At 47.5% G+C, this 13,723-nt stretch overlaps 1 long non-coding RNA gene across 1 annotated transcript; it reads right to left on the reverse strand.

Annotated features, from left to right (window-relative positions):
- Window positions 1-4,218: 4,218 nt before the first annotated feature.
- LOC120732039 lies at window positions 4,219-4,757 on the reverse strand. Its single transcript, XR_005695492.1, has 2 exons — window positions 4,478-4,757; window positions 4,219-4,392 (listed from the first exon to the last, which is right to left on the reverse strand). It is a non-coding gene; the product is annotated as an uncharacterized LOC120732039 (long non-coding RNA).
- Window positions 4,758-13,723: the final 8,966 nt, after the last annotated feature.

Consider the following 13,723-nt stretch of genomic DNA (forward strand, 5'->3'; position numbering starts at 1 on the left):
AAACACAGGGCTTAAATACACAGAGGGAGCAATCAGGAAATGAGTAACAGGAGGGAAACACAGCTGGGGCAAATCAGAACTGACGAGACCAAAGAAGCGTAAACTGAACACACTGAGATAAGACACAGACCTTCAAAGTAAAACAGGAAACACATAACACAGACTGAACAAAGACACAGACTCACATGCAGGCACTACAGAGGGAACGGAGACGTGGGACCAGGGCAGACACAAACACTGACTGGACACGGGGATATAGGAACTAAGGATACACATAGACGCGAACTAGACAAGGGGATGCAGGTGATAGGGGAGACAGAGCAACTAAAGAAGACAGAGACATAACCCATAAGACAGAACTCAAAGAAACCAAAAACTAGGAAGTATAAATAATATCAAAAACTCAAAAACCCTGGGTCGACGACCCAGGCATCCTAACAGTATCAGCGTCATTTAAAAATGACTGCAAACATTTAGAGAACATGTGCTGCTGTTTGTCCTACATTTCCAACACTGAACTAACCCTGAAAACGTGATGGCAGCTGGCAGATTGGAGTTCACATGAAATATCGGCTGTATGAAGACTGGAAAATATAGATGATAAAAATATGAGAGCAGCTGGCCTGGTTTGATTCTGACCCGGGCCACGCCCCCTTTCTCTCTCCCTCTGCTTTGCTGTCACTTATCTTCACTGCTCTGTCCAATAAAGCTGAAAAAGGCCCCAAATCAAAGAAATCTGCTGCAGCCTCTGAAATGTCTTCTGTTTCCTTCCCGACAGCTTTTTCACCGTCAGCCCATCAGACAGTCCAGTAGCATTTATGATGATGTCATGATTTTGAAGAGACTGCTATGGTGGCCTCCCATGACCCCCAGCCTCATCTACACTGAGATACAGACATTTGAAAACATTCATCACACAGCAGACAACTGAATAATAGTACAACACAACAGTCTGTGTACAGACACACACTGACCTTTCATATAGTCAAAGGAGTCAATCAAACACAGCTAGTTGAGTCATTTCTTGTGTGAGTCTAAAGTGAATCTAGTATTTGAAAGTCAACTTCCTGTATTTGTTGTTGAAGACTTCTTCAGCTTCTTCTCAAGGACATCAGCTGCTTACAGGCCTTTATAAACCAGGCCCAGAGGTGACAAAGAACTAGGTCAGAGGGCGACAAGTTGCCCTGGCAACAGACTTTAGAAAGGAGAAGTAAAAAAAAGGGGAAGTTTAGTGGAGAGCTGCACCGGAAATCTGACACAAAGACTGGACTGGACCCATAACTCAGATGCTCTCTACAGGAAAGGGCAGAGCAGGCTGTACCTGCTGCAGAGACTCAGGTCGTTTGGAGTGGAGGGCCCACTCCTGAAGACCTTCTATGACTCTGTGGTGGCTTCTGCTATCTTTTATGGTGTGGTCTGCTGGGGCGGCAGCATCTCTGCTGGGGACAGGAAGAGACTGAACAGGCTGATCCGAAGGGCCAGCTCTGTTCTAGGATGCCCTCTGGACCCAGTGGAGGTGGTGAGTGACAGGAGAATGGCAGCTAAGCTGTCATCCCTGTTGGACAACATCTCCCACCCCATGCAGGAGACTGCGACAGCACTGAGCAGCTCCTTCAGTGGGAGACTGCGGCACTCACGGTGTGGGACGGAGAGATTTCGCAGGTCTTTCCTCCCCACTGCTGTCAGACTCCACAATAAAGACTTTAACTGATCAAACACACACATCCATACATGTGCAATAACACTAAGTGCAATAATCTTTTCTGGCATCGTTGTATTTTTACTCAGTTGTATATAGTATTTGTATTTGTATTCTATTTTTTATCTTATTGTATATTTTATTCTATTTTATTCTACTGTATATAGTATTTTATTTTATTCTATTCTGTACAGTTGTGTACTGTATTTATTCTTATTGTATTCTAATTTTTGCTTCATAACTTTTGCACTGTCCACTTCCTGCTGTGACAAAACAAATTTCCCACATGTGGGTCTAATAAAGGTTATCTTATCTGATCTTATTTTATGTAAAATAAAGATCATTTTTTTGACTTTGACCACTTTGAGCCCAGTTTTTCTTCGCAGACAAAAGAATGTAAAGAACTGAATTTAATAAGACGATCAGCTGCACCACAACATTCAAGAAAGCGAAAGTAAAAGCGACATAAAGAAACACCCAGAGAGGCGTTGAGGGGACGTTCAGAGTCAGGAACCTCAGAAACGGATCAGGCTGGAGTTTAATTCTGTTTTAGAAATATCTGGAAATAGTTATAAAAATGCTGCGTAATAAAGAAAAATAGTGTAGATTAGTTTGAGTTGTGTTTAGCTGAGCTGTGTCTTTAATCAAATCTAAACTGAAGAGTTCATTTTTTTGAGGAGCAGCAAGACTTTCAGTGTTACTCTCAGGAGGTCCTGAGTTCAATTCCACCATCAGGCCGGGGTCTTTCTGTGTGGAGTTTGCATGTTCTCCCCGTGTTTGCGTGGGTTCTCTCCGGGTACTCCGGCTTCCTCCCACCGTCCAAAGACATGCAGCTTGTGGGGTTAGGTTAATTGAATAATCCAAATTGTCACTAGGTGTGAATGTGGGAGTGAATGTGAGTGTGAATGGTTGTCTGTCCCTATGTGTTAGCCCTGCGACAGACTGGCGACCTGTCCAGAGTGTACCCCGCCTCTCGCCCTATGACAGCTGGGATAGGCTCCAGCGCCCCCCGCGACCCTGAAAAGGATAAGCGGAAGCGAATGGATGGATGGATGGATGTATATAGTATTTTATTTTATTCTATTCTATGTTTGGCAGCAGAGGCAGTTCAGAAGCTTCCTGAAAAACACTGAACAGTGAGTTAACTGTGGCATATGACAAATTCAGCTTTCTATGTGTCAACCTTTCAAATGCTGTTGAATCAAAAACATCAGCGGCTCCTTGGCTGCTCACTTCATGCACTTCTGTCTTTGTGACAGTCCAATGACATCACAGCTGTTTCCACCCCCAGTGTCTCAGGACTGGACACCTTTAAACATGTCGAGGATCAAACAGCCGTCCAGCTAAACATACATGAAACTATCAAAGCTGACAATCATTCCAATAACATCTAATGGTACATATATATAGACACAGCACTACAAGGAAATGGCTCTCAGCATCTGGTAACACATGAGTCCCTGTTTTGTGTTCAGATTGTGTGCATGTTTTAGACGTGTGTCACATGTAGAAACACAAAAATCCCACAATGACACAAAGATTGGTTTGACACAACTGTGCATCTGTAAGTTGTTTCTAATGATTTATTGAAGCTCTTCTAACATTCTGGAGACAATCAGTATATGAATCTGTTCAACACGACAACAATTTGACTTCAGTTTGAACGTTTGCCATTAAATAACCTTCTTCATCCAGCTGACAAGCATCCTTCATTCTATGATGTTAACAGTTCCTCCTGTTGATGACAAACCTCTGACATGATCTGCTTGAGGAGCTTTTTCATGTGAAGCTCTCTGAGCTCAGGGCAAGTTGCTGTGTACTTGTTCTTCTCTTCTTCTCCTAATGACACCATTTCTGCTTCATATCTTTCACTTGGCCTAAAAACAGATGAAGAGTAAATCTACTGCTGTTCACTGTTTGTGTAAATATGGAGAAATATGAAAAGACAACCAAAGACAAACACAGTACATACAGAGAAATGTAGACAAAATGTCCACCCAGTGCAGTAAATGGTCTCAATATCAGCTCTTTCTAACAACAGGAAATTTATTTTGAGTGTCTTCGTAGTTTTATTTTTGAGAAACACCAATTTTTATATACTGCTGGAAAGACAAAAATAAATATTATAATGTAAATTTGCGAAAAAACAGCATGTGCATCAAAATCAACTATTTCCAGCAGTGCAATATGAGTTGTAAGCATCCCAGAAACTATTCAGAAAAGCATGAAGTCAAACATGACTTTTAAAAACACCAGTACAGGCTTATACGAACAGCTAATTGGATCAGCAAAGCGTGTTTTTGGAATATTGTGTTTTTGTTGCTGCAAGTGCTTTTTATGCAGTTTTTGCAAAGCTATATGTGGAAAGAAAGCATGAGTTAGGACAAGCTGATGGCATAAAATGTAAGTACAACTCCTCCGGTTTCATGTGGAAAAAAACTATTGTACTAGCTTACGTGTGTCACGGTGCGGCATGGCAGACCGTGGGGATATGGGGAATGAGGACCCAGGCGCGGTGCTCTGTGTATAAACAGTGCGTTTATTTACAGTGATGGAAACAATAACAGTAAATCCCCGTGCTCTCCCGTGACTCCCGTGTCGTGTCTTCCCAAAAAGTCCGTGCTCCGTGTTCTCCACTGCCGTGTGTCCACACACACCCCGTGCCTGCTGCCCTCCGATGTTCCACGCTCCTCCTGAGGGGAAAATGACAGAGGCAGCCGTCAAGACACTTAATTCCAGTAGGCATACACTCAGACTTTAACTAAGCAGAAGACTAACGTGGAGTCTCATGCAATGATCCCACGTCGGTGGGAGCTCCAAGACTCTCTTAAGTAGCTCCCCCGACGAGGCCTGATCAGCAGCAGGTGTGTGGCTTCGGGTGTGGCCATTCCCCTTGCAGGGCCACACCCTCCAGGCCTGACGCCGCCTATAAACAAGTGCTCAGCCACCCACACACACATATACACAAGCACAGAGAAGGGGAAGCAACACCAAAATACACAACAATAACACAGGTCCATGACTGCCCAGGGGTCCTGGGTCGCCCAGTCCCAGGACCCTGACAGTACTCCCCCTCTAAGGGGGAGACCCAAAAACACAAACCAAAAACAAAACAGCACAACCAACCCAGGGCGGGCGACGGGAGGCCCAGGACGGAGGGCCAGAACCAAAACAAGCAAAAACCACCAAAGAAAACAACCCCCCCAAGGTCACAGTCCCAGAGTCCGACCGCGCATCCCGCAGCGGAGCAACAAAAAGAAAAAACGCCACAAAAAAGACTCAGGCGGCCCATCAACACAACACAAGAGTTCAGGGGGCAGCGACATTGCAGCTCCGGCGGACGGCCACGGGTCCGGCAACAGCAGAAAAACAGTTCTGGGGGCCTGCCACTGCTCCAGTGGCGGCGGGACTGCTGCCCCTCCGGTGGCGGGCCCCGGGTCCAGTAACGGCGGCGCAGCTCCCCAGGCGGCCTGCCCCGGATCCAGTGGCGGCGGCGGTGCTGCTGCTCCTCCGGCGGCCTGCCCCGGGTCCGACGGCGGCGGCGCTGCTCCCCAGGCGGCCTGCCCGGGATCCAGTGGCGGTGGCGGCGCTGATGCTCCCCAGGCGGCCTGCCCCGGATCCAGTGGCGGCGGCGCAGCTCCGGTGAACAACAGCGAGGTGTGGTATATGGCCGATGACATGCCGGTCGATGACGCGCCGGTCGTTGACGCAGACGCGCTGGGCGTAGCTGGCGTGGAGGGCGCGCTAGACGTGGTGGTCCTTCTGACTCGCTGACCTCCAGTTCAGGCTGAGCGGGTCTCTCCGGACCTCCGAGCTCCTCCGGCACGCCGAGCTCCTCCGGCACGCCTAGCTGCTCCGGCTCGCTGAGCTCCCCAGCTGGCGGTGCGGGCTCCTCCGGCTCGCTGAGATCCCCAGCTGGCGGTGCTGGCTCCTCCGGCTCTGTGAGCTCCTCCGGCTCGCTGAGCTCCTCCGGTGGCAGCGCGGGCTCCACAGGCTCGCCTAGCTCCTCCGGCACGCCTAGCTCCTCCGGCACGCTGAACTGCTCCGGCTCGCTGAGCTGCTCCGGCTCCTGCTCGCTGAGCCCCTCAGCTGGCGGTGCGGGCTCCTCCGGCTCGCTGAGCTCCACCGGCTCGCTGAGCTGCTCAGCTGACGGTGCGGGCTCCTCCGGCTCGCTGAGCTCCACCGGCTCGCTGAGCTCCTGCCCGGGCTTGCAGAGCTCCCGCTCGCTGAGCCGCTGCTGCTGGACAAAGTCTGTGGTTTCCCGAGCTTGCACTACCCCCCGGGCTTTATGCAGGGTGAAAAGGAAGGCGGAAACTCCCTTAAGCTGGCAGAGGTAGGGATTTCCCTCCAGGATTGCCTCGATGGCATTTAACCCCACCACTTTTGCCCTTGTGTTGGTGGTGTGAGTTACCCAGTCCATCAGGCGTTGGATGCGTGTGAGGTCGCTCTCTCCGGACAAAGCTGCTGGATCCATCTCGTGGTCGCGTTGTACTTCCATCATAACAGGGAAAGGCCGTAACACACTAATGGAGTTCATTTTACTCCCAGCAGCATTCAGAGCTGCTGGAGTGGGTAGTGGAATGGAGGCTGCTGCCGGTGGAGAAGATGGCTGAGGGGTGACTGCATGCGAATGAGATGACGATGGTGTTACAGCTGCAGATGGTGAAGCAGCGAGTGGTGTGGAGACCTCTGACCGAGGTGATGTTACCTGCGCCGTCAGCTCGTCCACTGCAGACACAAACACAGATGGTGAGGAAAATAGAAAATTGTCCGTACTACTCACCACAGCCGGCTCTTGAGATGACCGTGGATTAGGCTGCGGTGAGGAACGCCGGCGGCGCGAACGTCGTTTCCGTGTAGACGTCGGGCCTGGCGTCTCAGGCTGTGAATCCACCAGCTGTCCGGGCCGGTGAGCAGCCTGAGGAGGAGAGTGGAGGTGGAGGGTGGAAAGCAGGAAGTCCAGGACTACTGAATTAAGGGAGTCCACCAGCCAGGGGAATTTAAACAGCATCTCCTGCAGCCGCCTCTCCACGGCGCGATGCAACCCCTCCACGGGCTTCTCCCACCACACCTCACATAGGTGGTAAATTCTGTCCATAACCTCCCTCCTGAGCCTCTCCTCAGAGACCGCTGGGTCCATACGTGGCGGGATCATTCTGTCACGGTGCGGCATGGCAGACCGTGGGGATATGGGGAATGAGGACCCAGGCGCGGTGCTCTGTGTATAAACAGTGCGTTTATTTACAGTGATGGAAACAATAACAGTAAATCCCCGTGCTCTCCCGTGACTCCCGTGTCGTGTCTTCCCAAAAAGTCCGTGCTCCGTGTTCTCCACTGCCATGTGTCCACACACACCCCGTGCCTGCTGCCCTCCGATGTTCCACGCTCCTCCTGAGGGGAAAATGACAGAGGCAGCCGTCAAGACACTTAATTCCAGTAGGCATACACTCAGACTTTAACTAAGCAGAAGACTAACGTGGAGTCTCATGCAATGATCCCGCGTCGGTGGGAGCTCCAAGACTCTCTTAAGTAGCTCCCCCGACGAGGCCTGATCAGCAGCAGGTGTGTGGCTTCGGGTGTGGCCAGTCCCCTTGCAGGGCCACACCCTCCAGGCCTGACGCCCCCTATAAACAAGTGCTCAGCCACCCACACACACATATACACAAGCACAGAGAAGGGGAAGCAACACCAAAATACACAACAATAACACAGGTCCATGACTGCCCAGGGGTCCTGGGTCGCCCAGTCCCAGGACCCTGACAACGTGGTTCCAATTCTATGGGGATTTAAAAATAGTTTCGCAAAATGAAGCGTGAGAGAACCAAGTCTGTCAAATCTCTTTATCCAACTCAAACTATCAAACACATTTGGCCACAGTCAGATTGGCTTTGTATGGATGGTGTAACAGGGGGCTGGGAAAGGATGGTGAAAGGTGAATATAATACAGAACAATAACAGGACATATAATAATGTAGCAACCATGAGAGCATTCTTCAACAGGCTCACTTATATTATTCATGATCACAAACACAAAGAACTTGTGCAGCCCTGATATATGAGTGTGTTTGCCCAAAGATGGAAACAGCATCAACATGACAGCTATAAGAAATCTTCTCTCAGCCTTGTTTGGCAGAAGATCCCTGCAACAAAGATTGTAGCTGAAAGATGACATGTGTAAAGTTTGCTCTTTGGGAGGTGTGTGGTGTGTGGCTGAGTGGATGAATGTTTGAGATTAATCTGGCTGATGATTTGTCTTTTGTTACAAAGTTGAACCTGCCAGTTAGGTTTGGTATGATTTCCCCTTCTGGGATGAAGAACACGTGTCATGACTTAACAAGGCCTATCTACACTGCAGACTTCTCCCACAATTCCACCCAGTGCTTCCTGCAGAAGTTCTCTGATGACTCTGCAATAGTCGGCCTCATCACTGATGGGGACGACAAGGAGTACAGAGGACTGACTCAAGACTTTGTGGACTGGTGCCAGCTGAACTACCTCCAGATCAACGCCAGTAAAACCAAGGAGCTGGTGGTAGACTTCCGCAGGCACAAGCATTCTCCACTGCAACCACTGAACATCCAAGGTATGGACATAGAGGCTGTGGACAGCTACAGGTACCTTGGTGTTCATCTGAACAATAGACTGGACTGGACTCATAACTCAGACGCCCTCTACAGGAAAGGGCAGAGCAGGCTGTACCTGCTGCAGAGACTCAGGTCGTTTGGAGTGGAGGGCCCACTCCTGAAGACCTTCTATGACTCTGTGGTGGCTTCTGCTATCTTTTATGGCGTGGTCTGCTGGGGCGGCAGCATCTCTGCTGGGGACAGGAAGAGACTGAACAGGCTGATCCGAAGGGCCAGCTCTGTTCTAGGATGCCCTCTGGACCCAGTAGAGGTGGTGAGGGACAGGAGAATGGCGGCTAAGCTATCATCACTGTTGGACAACATCTCCCACCCCATGCAGCAGACTGCGACAGCACTGAGCAGCTCCTTCAGTGGGAGACTGCGGCACCCACGGTGTGGGACGGAGAGATTTCGCAGGTCTTTCCTCCCCACTGCTGTCAGACTCCACAATAAAGACTTTAACTGATCAAACACACACATCCATACATATGCAATAATACTAAGTGCAATAATCTTTTCTGGCATCGTTGTATTTTTACTCAGTTGTATATAGCATTTGTATTCTATTTTTATCTTATTGTATATTTTATTCTATTTTATTCTACTGTATATAGTATTTTATTTTATTCTATTCTGTACAGTTGTGTACTGTATTTATTCTTATTGTATTCTAATTTTTGCTTCATAACTTTTGCACTGTCCACTTCCTGCTGTGACAAAACAAATTTCCCACATGTGGGTCTAATAAAGGTTATCTTATCTTGTCTTATCTTATCTTTTTTCCTTTTTATTTTGTTACTTTAATAGTGCACTAAAAGTTTGTTGCTAAATCTCTGTCATTTAAAGCACATCTGAACATTTGAACAGGAAGAACTACACAACATGTTGTCGGGAACGGTTGCAAAGTCAGTTTCTCCAAAATTAAAATGGGTTCAGGAGAAAGCCACTTATTGGGACAATTAGGAAGCGAGTCCCTGTCTAAAAGGATTCAGCGGTAGTCCAGTCTAAATTCTTTTTCTTTTTTTGAAATGGCGTCATATTGCTGAGGGTGGAAACTAAATGCGACGATAGATTCCACTGTCAGCAATGAATGAATAAATGAATAAAAAATGAGTAAAAATGGGGAACTGACTGGACTGCTGAAAGCTGACAAGAGTTGACTGACTTAACACCACTATGCAAAGGTTAACCCCCACCTAGATGTGACAAAGCGGTGGATGTATCTCTGTGTGTGTCTTTTGTTGCAGGAGCAGGAGGAGACCAGAGGAGGAAACTTTGGGTCACATGACTGTGTGAACTCTGCAAATTTAAGCTTTTAGCTGTAATTTTTCTGTGTGTCTGTGAATTTACCAGCAGTGTGTTATTCATGATCCTGTATTACTCACAATGCAGACGTCACTGTGAGAAAGTGTGTACACACCTGCGCAGCGCTAACATTTACATTACTTTTCTACAGCAGAGGGTTAATCATGTGATTTGATCATATGATTTACAGCAGGGCACAACTTAATAATGTTTTTCTACCACAGGATTACTGAGTTCTTGTGTGAAGGAAACTGTGTTTAAAGGCTGTATGTTGGTGATGAAATGACACTGTGTTGTTGAGAAATGTGAATATTACAGTGGAGATGTGAATACAGTGTGAGAGACATACTGTGTTGAAGCCAGTGTTACTTCTTTTACAGCAGAGTGTTTGTCAATCATTTTGTTTGGTTTCTGAGGAAAATGATTCAATAACTTGCTGCTAATACACAACATTTCATCATATTTCCTCATAACCCTCTTTTGTCTGACCATTTGATCCCATTTGAATTTGCAATAAAGGATCCACAGAGTTTGGTGACAATAATGACAGTAGATGTTTGTGTGAAAGTGCTGGAAGCAAATGAGTGTGTGATGTTCTTTCAGTGTTGCACTTTGTAGACGCTCCCTGAGCACTGGTCTCACAGCCAGCTGCACATAGAGACCAGTGTTGTTAGTCCAGGTCAGAAGATGACTTGTTGGAATGAAAATGAGCTTGTAGTTTGTCTGCTTTAATAATGTGACTGGAAAAAGGTGTTGGACTTCAAATATGTCCATTTCTTTCACACTTCACCTTTAAAAGTGAAGCCTTGTGGTTCCTGGAAGGAAAAACACGACTTTTTCAAGTCTTTGTCCTGTTTTTATGATAAATGTACGACTTTAATGTGAAACATTCAGAGTTTTTTCTCTTGTTGTGTTTGTTTGAAGCTGCTTCCTGTTGGCTTCAGCTGTTTGGAGTTTCCATTTTCTAAACTTCTACATTCTGAACCTTCTTCAGCTCTGAACAGATGATGAAACACTGAATGATTTCAAGCTCACACTTTGTCTAATAAACTTACATCTCGAATTCTTTATACAGATTGTGGGGCTGTGGTTTGTCAGAGATCAGCTGTGATTATCTGGCAGCAGCACTGAAGTCCAACCCCTCCCATCTGAGACAGCTGGACCTGAGCCTGAACAACAAGCTGCAGGATTCAGGAGTGAAGCATCTGTGTGGTTTCCTGGAGAGTCCAGGATGTGGACTTGAAACTCTGGGGTCAGTCAGCATGTTTTAGTTGTGCTGAGATGAATATGATGTGAAAGTTGTGCTGACACTAAACTGCAGACATCAGGCTGATATTATACTGATCCACACTGAGGATCTTCATGGTAAAGTCTGTTTTCTTCTTCTCTGGTTTAGTCCATTGACTGCAGCAGAACAATGTTCACATTTCAAACCTTCAAAGAAGAAGAAAAATCCTCCACTGGATAATTCACTGTGAAACTGTCCAACTCTTCATTCCACCTTAAAGTCTGTCTGACACTGAAATCCAAAGCAAAATGTGCGTTTGCTTTACAGACAGCAGTCCAACACAAACATACACACATCATCCAAAACACAGTCCAACATCCAAATCTCCTCCACTGCCAGCATGAATGATGGGAAAGAGAAGGAGGAACACTCTGACATTCAGGGTTAGAATGAGTTTCATGAAGCAGACTGTGAAGATCAAAGCTGCATTAGAAAGCTTACATGAATGAATGAGTGGACAGAAGTGGACAGAGATCATCTGAAGCACTTCAAAGGCTTTAAATCAGCACATTTCTCTTTATTCTTTATCAACTCTGTTAGTTTCTCTCAGTTTTCTGTGGAATGAAGCTAACAGCAGGCTAATAAGATGCTGACCAATAGGTTTCTATTACAGGTTTCTATTGTATATTTCATATACAAGAGCCAAAGCACTTGTATATGAAAAAGTGCTTTGGCTCAGCAGGGATCAGCTTACAGGTAGAATACAGCTGCTGGATGGGATTAGCATGTCATAGCTATCTACCAAACTGCTAACTGGGGGATTTCAGGCCATCTATGGATCATTTTTGCTAACTGTTTATTCAGCTTAGGCTCACAGGGCTGCAGCCTGTGCCCTAGCTGTCATAGGGCAAGAGGCGTGGTCCACCTGCACAGGTGAGCAGTCCATCACAGGGCCAACAGAGAGAGACAGAGAAGCACTCTCTCACATCCACACCTACAGCCAATTTAGAAGCACCAATGAACCTAAGCAGCATTTCATTGGACTGTGGGAGAACATCCAACCTCCACAGAAAGGCCAACAAGCTTCAACCTACAACCTTCTTGCTTTAAGGCACTAGTGCCAACCACTTTTCCCCATTTCAGCCCAAATCCTGCATCTTCCTGTTTCTGACTCCAGGCCAGCTCCACTAACACTTTCTCATCAGACACTGCCACCTAGTGGAGGAAGTCTTAGTTCCATTTGAAGCTTCAGATTACAGTTAGTTGGATGTTTGTATATTTGTGTGCCTGTATTTCTGTGTCTATATGTCAGGTTGGGTGTCAGGCGCCACCTCTCTGGGGACATCTCAGGCCCTCCAAGGTTTGGAGGCCTATCTCCCCCTACCACCACTTCCCCTGCCAGTGGCGGACTCCCTCAGGTGTCGGTGCGTTGGTGGTTCTTTGTGTCCGGGGATGGGCGTCCAGGTACACACCGGCTTCACTCCTTGGCGGCCGCTTATCGGGGCCTGGAGCCTGGGGCTTGCTCGGGCCACTTTGGAGGTGGGGTGCTCCCGGCCTCTCGGCCTGGGGCTCGGTCACTCAGGCACGGCTGGCTGCCGGCGGAGCTCACGGGCGCGTCACTGCAACTCCCCCTGGCTTCTGCTCCGCGGCTGCTGAGTGACTCCTCATCTGGGACTCTCCTCAGCTCTTTCTGGGACAGTGGTGCGGCTGCCCCTCTGTTGGTCTTCCTTGGTCTCTTGTGTTCTGGGGGCCTCTGGATGTCTGGAGTTTTGATCTCCTCCATACCTGCTTCATGCCCTGGAGGATGGGGCTGTGGCCCCCCCACAGCCTCTAGCAGATCATTACATGAAGGAACCTTTAAAAAAAAAAAAAAACAAGCGCGTCCATGCTCACAGGTGTACACACGGGTGATCACACCCACAAACTACACCCTTTTTGGCTCCTACCTCAAAGCACACTGTGTTCTGTTGATCTTATGTGCTGCACAATAATGTTTAATATTTAGTATTTACTGTCATATTCCCATATATCATTGTGATGTTGTTTATTCTATTACTCTTGTTCTCTCTGCTTGTTTTCTTTTTTCTTTCTCAGCAGGTGATCCAGGTGACTGATATATGCATTTTCTTTCTTTCTTTTCTGCATTTTTTTGCCCTTCTCCCCCGTCCCTCTTCTCAGCTGTTTCTCTTTCCCTCTTTCTTTCTCCCCTTCTTTCCCCCAGTCAAGTCTGTCCCGTATTCAGTAAGTGAAAATAAAATAAACAATAAAAGGTGAATCAAATGGACCATTACGGCAAGGCTGGGATGGTCAGTTTGGTAAAGTAAATCCGTTGGGCATCTTTCTTTGCCTTTAGACAACAATTCTGATGGCAAAAGACCCAAACGGGACAGGCGCAAACAAAAAACAAAAAGAAAAAAAAAAACACTTTCTCATCACACACTGCCACCTAGTGGAGGAAGTCTTACGGTGTGTTCACACCGAACGCAATGGACGCGAATAGAGCTTCAGGTTTACATGTAAAGTCAATGGAAAAGCGCGATGATCCGCGATTGCGGCTCCCGCGAAAATTCGGAAGAAGATTTGCGTCGCGAAAACGCCTGAAATGTGCGTCAGTCTAGCGTGTTTGGAGCATTTGACTCGCGAAAAAAACCACGCGTGAGTTTTTTTGTTGCATTTTGTGCATACGCGCATTACGCGTCTACCGCTCGAGTTGGAAAAATCTGAACTCCAGCGTCAAATCGCGCTGCGACAACCAATTAGGAGCCTGGTGACGTGGCTGTGACCTAGGTCAAAGGGGCAGATCCAGCCAAAGCCCTTCATACTTCAATGGAGGAGTGGGGGGGGGGAGCAAGATGGCGGCGTGAAGAG

The sequence above is a fragment of the Simochromis diagramma genome, unplaced genomic scaffold, assembly GCF_900408965.1.
Source record: "Simochromis diagramma unplaced genomic scaffold, fSimDia1.1 OVJJ01000750.1, whole genome shotgun sequence".
In the NCBI taxonomy this organism is placed as follows: Eukaryota; Metazoa; Chordata; class Actinopteri; order Cichliformes; family Cichlidae; genus Simochromis; species Simochromis diagramma.